Raw genomic sequence first — 10,297 nt, 5'->3', positions numbered from 1 at the left:
GAAAACTTGTCAAAGACTTGGAAATGGGCGAAAGATAACTGAATGTCCTTTCAATGGAGGGAGTGTTGAGTATTTTCCAGCCAACCTTCCCAGGATTATTTAATTTAATTCAACAGGAGTGTGCACTTTTGACTGACTGTCATTACATTGACTGGGCTATTTTACAACTCTACAAGGGTAGAATTTGTAGGAAACTGTAAATAATGCAAATTAATTGCTCTCCACTGAAATCCCAGTTAATTTTGTCTAGTAGAAATATAATGAATTTCTGTCCCATAGAAAGAATAATCTCAAACATTATGTTTTGTTGCCATATAGGATAGCACTATATCCATCTATATGTAAAACAAGCCATGTATCTAATTTTACATTTTCTAGTAGCACATTTAAACAGGTAAGAGGTAAAATTCATTTTAATATATTTTAAGTCAATATATCCAAAATATTATCATTTCAACAAGTAATCAACTTTTAAAATCCAGAAATATTTTATATTCTTTTTTACACTAAGTCTTCAAAATCTAGTGTGCAGTATTTTACAAGTACAGCACATCTCAATGCATACTAGCCACAATTCCAGTGCTCAACAGCCCATTATAGTTAGTGGCAACCATATTGGATGCCGCAGCTATAGTTTTTCTTTGTCTGCATAGGTCTGGATGGTTTAACTATCACATCTTCCCATGCAACTATTTGCTAAAACACTTTTGGCATTAACTCTAGATACTTCTTCAGCACCTGCTATGTGCCTGGCTGTTCATTGCTCACTAGGGCAAATATAAAAACTGTGTAATGGATTTCCTCTGCCCTTAAAGAGTAAGGTGATTATTATTTAATTATTATAAAAATAATTATATAAATGAATTCTTGAATTTAGAGGATAATAGAGAAGCAAGAAATCAATACAGATAGGCATAGTTGAGGATGAGGAGATTTGGAAGGGAAGAAGGGTGTTCTTCCCTTCCAAAAGGATATTCAAGGCTTAATAAAACAGGATGAGAAAGGAAAGGGGTATATTGGAACTTAGACAAAACAGGAAGTTACTGGCCTGATTTTGTCAAAGTATTTATTTGGTTTAGATCATGGTTTTCATAATATATCCTTGCTCTTTGGTGGATAAATTAAAGTAACTTCAGAATGAAAACAGATGTTCTATGTTGTACAATCTCAACTGTGTTCTACATATGCGTTTTAAAATATAGTAGGAAAACACCCAAAAATGGCCCTTGGATGACTAGATTGATTATGGTGGGGTATAGGATGATTCTGCTTCTTTGAAGTTTGTTACCCCTTTCATTTTTTTTCAATAATCATATGAAATTTTTGTAATTAGAAAAAATATGTATTATTTTGGAAAAAATGTATTCTGGAAAAATGTTGCACTTATTTGATGACTCCAGAAATTCTGAAACTAGACTAACAAATAGGTATGTCTAACCACTTGGTGGCGCTAGTGGTAAAGAATCCGTCTGCCAACACAGGAGACGCAAGAGAGGCAGGTTTGAGCCCTAGGTCAGAAAGGTTCCCCCCCTCCCAGAGTAGGAAATGGCAACCTACTTCAGTATTCTTGCCTGGAAAATTCCATGGACAGAGGAGCCTGGTGGGCTACAGCCCATGGGGTCACAAGAGTCGGACACGACTGAGCGACTGAGCACACACACACAACCACTCCAGTATGATCTCCTGAGGTTTTAGAAACTCGAACAAGAGTCCAGGGCTTTTCATATCACATATTTCATAACAAATGGCTATTGGACTGATATACAGTGGAGTAAGCTTTCCTCCATTTTCCATTAATTTTGTCTTGCAGCTATGAGAAAAGTCAAGCACTGCTCAAGTTAATAAGTGGCCATGTAGGGTTGATTTTACTTTTGGAAAAGCAGCTTGCTAAAGGTGGCCACCTCATTGTTTAATAAGGTTAATAGCTAATGGTTTTTACTGCGATGGTTGTACACTTGATCACTCAGCGTCTACTGGTCACGCAACTGATGGGGATGTTAAACACAGCTTTCAATCTTTAACCCTCAGCTTTACGATTTAGCTTATGGAACAAACTGTTGTCATATTTTCCAGTCAACTTGATCAAACAGCTCTTGAAGAATCACTGGATTATTTGCTTTCACTCTGTCCACCTTACCTCTAGCACCGTCATTATGTCTTATCCTTATTTGCTTTTGATATTTACTAATTACTATTAACCATTGCCCTTTGTCTACTCTGTTCTCTCATTCTGACTCTTTCCACCTACTCAGCTATTTCTCGTCCTTCCCACACAGTCTCCTGCTTTAGCCCAGTAGTTTCAAGTTGACTTCTTGAAATACGCCTGGCACATTTTCAAAGTGTTAGGACACTTGGTAGACTTACAATGAGATGGCTGTTTAAGTGTGATAACTCCTTATCAATCAATGAAGTTAGCAATCTTTACTGATCAACCACTGTATTTATGGTTTTATGGCACTATACAGATTTTTTTTTTAAAGCAAATGTGGCCCTAAAGAAGTCCTGAATAGCTTGCTTGTACTCATGGAATCAAGCAGAGAAAAGCATGAACTATAGAAAATAGCATATAAATATATGCATGTCTTCACTGTAATGCTCTTTATGCTATTGAAAACACTAGAAACAATCTAATTATCCAACAGGGGAATGGGGGGGAATTACGTATTTATGTGTGTGTGCGTGCATATATACATATATAAAAACAATGAAATATCATGCAACTATTTGAATAGTGATTGATATCATTTGAGTTACTAAGAATAGCCTTTTAACATGATTTGCTTTTACATCCATGATCCCACTCACTTTCCTGTCTCTGGATCTTTAATGGTCCTCTGTTACCTGGATGAGATACCTTTTCTCTCCCCTCCCTGCCAATCTCCCCATCTCCAAAACCAAGTGCTACACATGCATCAACAAGCATTTATTGTGCACTGTGCCAGTTGGCACTTGCTCTCATGGGGCTCATGGTCAAATAATTACACAAATAAATATATGGTTACATCTGGAATGACTGCTGTGAAGTACAGTAAGTACCCTACATATGAATGAGTCTCCTCTCAAGAATGTGTTTGTAAGTCCAATTTGTAAGTCAAAATTAGCCTAGGTACCCAACTAACACAATTGGCTATATAGTACTGTGCTGTAATAGGTTTATAATACTTTTCACACAAATAATACATTAAAAACAAACACAAAAACTAGATAAAACATTTATCTTACAGAACAGTACCTTGAAAAGTTCTGTACAGCACAACAGCTGGCACATAGGGGCTGGCATCGAGTGAACAGGCAGAAGAGTTCCTGACTGGAGGAGGGAGAGGAGGTGGGAGACGGTACAGGTGAAGGACTGTCAGCAGTAGGAGACGGAGGGCAAGGCCAAGTTCACTTACATCTGACGTGACTGGACATGTGAACCCAAGTTCACATCTTTGAGAGTTTCCAACTCCAAGGTTTGTGTGTAGGGGATTTTCTGGTAAAGCAACAGATGGAAAAGACAGTAATCTAGGGAAGGCTTCCCTGGAGAAGTGACACTTGAGCTGGGACCTAAAGAAAAAGTAAGATTTATGAAGCAGTGGGGGTAGACAGCAAGGGGAGCAATGTGTGCACGGATTCTGTTACAGAAAATGCATGGTGTTTTCAGAGAACTGAAAATAGGTCAGTGTGGCCACAAAATAGGGAATAATAAGGAAATACTTTGAAACAAAGTAGAGAAGTAGACAACACTGCAACTATATAAGACTTCCTGGTGTATATTTAACAGAGCAATGGGAAGTTACTGAAGGACTTGAAAGTTGAGAAGTAGAAAGGCGATGTCATCAAACTTGAACTCTGAAAAGATCATACTGGCTTCAATGCAGAGACTGGATTGGAAAGAACACTGGGTAAACACTGGGAGACCAGTTATGAGCCTAGGACATTGATCTGGGTGAAAGTTCTAGCTTGATCTAGGAAGCTGGCTGTGGAGATGGAAGAGAAGGATCTGAGAGGTGTCTAGAGGACACAGTCAGTAGGGCTTGATAATAGACCAGAATGGAAAATGAAGGGAAGAAGTGGCCAGGATGACTCCTGGGTTTCTGGCTTGTAGAACTGGATAGACAGTAGTGTCATTCATTAGAAGATGAGGTTCAGGATTGAAGATCACAAGTTTGGTTAAGTTTGGCCCTCCCATTATTGGCTTATAGATAGTTTACTGAAGTCATGGGCATAGATGAAACTGTCTAGGAGGAAAGGATATAGTGAGAAGAGAGGAGGGTCTGAACTGAGTCTTAAGGAACTCCAATATCAGATGGAAGATGCAACTGCAGAGGCAGAGAAAAACAAAAAGTTAGACAAGCAAAACCACAAGAGTGGTGTCTCAAAACCAAGAGTGCCAAAAGCCTTCCACAATCTTTCCAAACTGTGGTGATTTGTCAGCCCCAAAACTTTAGTTAAACATTTTTATAGCACCTTTTCACTTTATATTCCTTTCCACATATACATTATGGCTATTTGTGCACATATCATAATACCACCATTAGAGTGGAGGATCCTTAAAGGCAGAGGCTGTGCCTTTTTTAATCTTTGTGTCCACAACAAATAGCACAGTGTTGATTATATGGTATGTTCAATAATTATCTGTTAAAAGAATGAATGGACACGAACCTATGGTCACCTTATCTTCGACAAAGGAGGCAAGGATATACAATGAAAAAAGACAACCTCTTTAACAAGTGGTGCTGGGAAATACTGGTCAACCACCTGTAAAAGAATGAAACTAGAACACTTTCTAACACCATACACAAAAATAAACTCAAAATGGATTAAAGATCTAAACGTAAGACCAGAAACTATAAAACTCCTAGAGGAGAACATAGGCAAAACACTCTCCGACATAAATCACAGCAGGATCCTCTATGACCCACATCCCAGAATATTAGAAACAAAAGCAAAAATAAACAAATGGGACCTAATGAAACTTAAAAGCTTTTGCACAACAAAGGAAACTATAAGCAAGGTGAAAAGACAGCCCTCAGATTGGGAGAAAATAATAGCAAACGAAGCAACAGACAAAGGATTAATCTCAAAAATATACAAGCAAGTCCTCCAGCTCAACTCCAGAAAAATAAATGACCCAATCAAAAAATGGGCCAAAGAACTAAACAGACATTTCTCCAAGGAAGACATACAGATGGCTAACAAACACATGAAAAGATGCTCAACATCACTCATTATCAGAGAAATGCAAATCAAAACCACAAGGAGGTACCATTACACACCAGTCAGGATGGCTGCTATCCAAAAGTCTACAAGCAATAAATGCTGGAGAGGGTGTGGAGAAAAGGGAACCCTCTTACACTGTTGGTGGGAATGCAAACTAGTACAGCCGCTATGGAAAACAATGTGGAGATTTCTTAAAAAGCTGGAAATAGAACTGCCATATGACCCAGCAATCCCACTTCTGGGCATATACACCAAGGAAACCAGATTTGAAAGAGACACGTGCACCCCAATGTTCATTGAAGCACTGTTTATAATTGCCAGGACATGGAAGCAACCTAGATGCCCATCAGCAGATGAATAGATAAGGAAGCTGTGGTACATATACACCATGAAATATTACTCAGCCATTAAAAAGAATTCATTTGAACCAGTTCTAATGAGATGGATGAAACTGGAGCCCATTATACAGAGCGAAGTAAGCCAGAAAGATAAAGACCATTAGAGTATACTAACGCATATATATATATGGAATTTAGAAAGATGGTAACAATAACCCTATATGCAAAACAGAAAAAGAGACACAGATGTATAGAATAGACTTTTGGACTCTGTGGGAGAAGGCGAGGGTGGGATGTTTCAAGAGAACAGCATCGAAACATGTATATTATCTAGGGTGAAACAGATCACCAGCCCAGGTTGGATGTATGAGACAAGTGCTCGGACCTGGTGCACTGGGAAGGCCCAGAGGGATCGGGTGGAGAGGGAGGTTGGGGGGGGGATCGGGATGGGGAATACATGTAAATCCATGGCTGATTCATGTCAATGTATCACAAAACCCACTACAATATTGTAAAGTAATTAGCCTCCAACTAATAAAAATAAATGAAAAAAATAAAAGAATGAATGGATTGTGAGATGGTAAGTCATTAAAAATTTAGTCAAAGAACTATTGTGACATCCAATGATGTTAATGGCTCCTTCAAAACTGAGGTCTTAGAGATGTACAATATTGCACTCTACGGAAAGGATCTAAGATAGATGAGATGGCTTAGAATGTATAGCATTTTCAACAATACTCAGTAATGCCAGAGAAGTCAAAGTAAAGCCAAATCTGTAGTCTACCTATAATGACTATAGTTACGGTCCACAACATTTTTTGAAATGGACTTCTCCAATGTTGTTGGGACCAATAATCATTTTCAAATTCGCACTGATAAGCTACAGTGAAAACTGGATCTAATAGTCACATGGTCAATTTACATAACATTCCCTTCATTAAGAAACTTCAAAACTTGTGGTGGGAGCGGATTTCAGAAGTCATTTGGGGGGTTGCGGGGTGGGGTGGGGGCATCGTTCAAATCACTGGGAATCTATATCCAAAGCACTGACGTCATTAGACTAAACTATAAGAAGTTGTCAACAGGTTTTCATGCAAATAATCTGTTTCTTTCTCTGTACTCCCAGCCTTCTCTCCCCACTACTTAAGTCTCATTCAACCATTCAGAAACAAAGTCCAATCAACCAGTGTGGCTGGAGCACTTATGGACAGCTCCATGAAACAAGAAGGACCTGAGTGGGACCTTAAAGGATGGACAAAGCTTTGGTAGGCAGTATATGAGGAAGAGTCAAGCACATTTTTGCTGAGCGGTGGGGCTGAGAAGGAGTCTGAGGGGCCTGGTGTTCAAGAGACCCTAACCTGGCCACAGTAGTGAGTTCAGCTAGGAGGCAGGGCCATCGATGGTCACATTAAGAAGGTTCTCAAATGCCTGATGCCTGAGTTTAAATGTTATTCTGAGCTGGTGGAGAATCTGTATTGCAACTGGATATGAAGGGGGGTGGGAGGAGGAGAATGTCAGCATCACACATGGAACTCTTTCTTTTTTTTTTTTTTTCATTTATTTTTATTAAAATAAATGAGGAGGCTAATTACTTCACAACATTGGAGTGGGTTTTGTCATACATTGACATGAATCAGCCATGGAGTTAACTCTTTCAAACTACACACAGTCTCGCTTCACCGCAGCTGCACGCTATTGCTGTAAGAACACAGCATTCAACTCAAACTCTCAAAGGCCCAGAAAAACTTGCTAGCTGTGATAAGAAATTAACCCACTCACCCCGGGGCTTTGCATTCACCTTTCTGTTCCCTCATTCTGATGGCCTCGGGAGCTTCTCCCTCATCCTCTTTAGCTGAAAACAACTCAAGAGTCTTTTTCTTTGTATTTCCATGACAGAGTGGAGACAGACATTTGCCAAAATTACATTAGCAATCACTAAGATAAATCAAACAAAAAAGGTAAGAATAAGACAAAAAGTCAATCTTCTCAAGTAAGGATTTGAAGTCTAGAATTACCTAAGCTAGATAATGTCACTGAAGCAGTATGCTTGAAGTGTCCTACTGTGAAAGGAGCATCTTCCACACAGGAACTCTGATCCCTACATAAGGGAATTCAATTCAATACAGAGCATATAGGGCTTCCCAGTTGGCTCAGTGGTAAAAAAAAAATCCACCTACAATGAAGGAGGCGTAGGAGATGCAGGTTCAATCCCTGAGTTGGGAAGATCCCCTGGAGGAGGGCATGGCAACCCACTCCAGTATTCTTGCCTGGGAAATTCCATGGACAGAGGAGCCTGGTGGGCTACAGTCCGTGGGGCAACAGAGTCAGACATGACTGACGTGACTGAGCAAGCGCATACAACTCTCACTAAAACCCCCTCTCCTCTCCAACTCTCAGCATCCCCAAACTCCCAGGAGCTTTTCCCTATCGAACCTGAGAAGTTACTCTGTCATCTGTGCTGTCCACTCCCACCATCCTTCTCCCTTGACCACTTCTCTTTTCCATAAACCATCCCATGTATCACTCCACCACACCAAATACCACAAAGTCTGTGCTACAAACTCTGTTTTAGGCAAAAAAAGACCAAAGGCTATGCCTAAATGTCACGCTTTCATCTGAAACCATTCTTCCAATTCCTTACCTGACCCTAAGCTCTGTGGTCATCAAGCTCTGCATGTTCTTCAGCACCCAGGAAAACTGTCAATATTCACAAATCCAACCTTATTCTTTTTCAAGCCTCCTTTATCTGCTTGAGGCCTGTTGCTAAGCTCCAGGTTCCTGACAGAGGAACATACATACTTCACACCCAAAGAAGAATACCCAGTAAACAACATTTATCATGTCCATAAAACTACTTGGTCTGCCATCCTTGAAATGACCCTCTCAGCCTACTCCTCTTCCTCTGCTTCCAGCTTCCCCGCTCTTAGCATGTACCTGGAGAAGATGTTCTCATACAATTTCACAATATAACACTTTCTTAACTTTATTAGAAGACTAAGATAAATTCTGAAAGAAAGCTGGCAAATATTAAGAGGAAGGAAAAAGAGAAAATTAGGTAACAACTAGTGCCAAAGGTCTGTTTTAAAAAGGTCCTAAAAGTGTTTACGAACTTCCCTTTCAGTAGACTTATTTGGCAAAATATATTAAAAGTTCTATGAGTACAATGCCCTCAAGAACTCTTAGTATTCACCTGGAAGTGAGGACCAAGCATAATGTCCTGCTTGAGTGTCCTGCGGAAGACTGTAAGTACTTGTGGCCTAGTTGAAAAGAGAAATCCATTCCTGTGGATCATTTCCAAATTTGGCCACCAAAAATTTCCTTTTTCTTGTATACACATGGCTCTCCTCCCATCAAGAGGTGGACCCATTTTCTCTTGGACTGATCTTGTAATTTGCTTTGGCCAGTAGAATGAGGCAGAAGTGACTTCTAGTACTCCTAAGAACTACAAGAACTTTAAGACCTTAAGAAGAGTTGTAATTTCGGCTTTAGCCTTTCGGGGAATCAGTTGACAGGTTAAAAATCTCAGGCTAGGCCACTAAATGAGAAGAAAGAGGCCCAGCTATTCAACCCCCAACCACTCCAGCTGAATACAGGAACATCATATCTAGCAGAAGAACTACCCAGCAAAGCTCAGGCAACTCAGAAAACCCATGAGAAATACTAAATTGCTATGGTCTTCAGCCACTTAAGTTTTGAGGGAATCTATTATACTGCCATAGAAAACTGAGATCTGTTTATCAATTCAACCCACTTCAGTCAAGGATATCAACATATCTGGATCCCAGATAACCTCTTAGTGTTCCTAGTTTTTATGTTTGAACTGTCCTTTTGTTATTGGAGTGTTCTATATTGATCTCAACCACGCAGGAAGCCTGGCGTGCTGCAGTGTATGGGGTCGCAAAGAGTCGGACACAACTGAGCAACTGTACTGATGCATTCCAAAGAGTTTCAGTTTCAAATATTATGCCCCATTGTTTCCATAAGAACAGTCAAAGTTATTAGAGCTTACTTTGAGTTCACAAGCTCTGACCATTTTATCTATATTACTCCTTTAATATAATTAATCCTCTAACTTACTCTTCGATTCCGAAGATACTTTGGAGTTTATTATTGAACTGAATTTTAAATTTTACTTTCAAAGCGTCCTGTGCCTATATTTGCTGTGATAATTTCCTCTTGAATGTGTTTTGCAAGTTTATTCATGCTTTTCAAATGTAAATCAATGATGTGAGAGCAACGTGTATTCAGACAATAGCATTCATCAGATGTCACCAGTGAAATGAAAAGATTCTCCAGGGATTCAACTCTAGTCCTTCTCTCTTCCTTACATTATAGAATCTCAGCATGGCTTTATCAATGTCAATGACTTAAAGTAGCATTTGTAAAATAATGACTCACAAATCTAGACTTTCCATTTGGACTTCTCTCCTTAGATTCAGATATCATTCCAACTGCCTATCAGGTACCTCTACTCAGATGCTCTAAGGCTTCATAAACTCGCCATTCTCAAAATGGAATTCATTGTCCCCCAAACTTATCCTTCCTTCTTTAATCCTTCACTCAATGAATGATAGCAGCATTCTTCCAGAAATCTGGTGTCAAGAAGGAAAAAAATTCCCCTCTACCTTTATAGGTTCTTCTGACTGGTTTAAGAACTAAATTGACATGAGGCAGATTAATAGGAGAAAATTGAACAGAAGTTTGATAGCATTTATACGTGGAAGAGACAGAGGAAAACTGAGCACCTAATCAAAATG

Source organism: Odocoileus virginianus, unplaced genomic scaffold, assembly GCF_023699985.2.
Source record: "Odocoileus virginianus isolate 20LAN1187 ecotype Illinois unplaced genomic scaffold, Ovbor_1.2 Unplaced_Scaffold_6, whole genome shotgun sequence".
Classification (NCBI taxonomy): Eukaryota; Metazoa; Chordata; class Mammalia; order Artiodactyla; family Cervidae; genus Odocoileus; species Odocoileus virginianus.
This window is presented reverse-complemented; position numbering follows the sequence as displayed.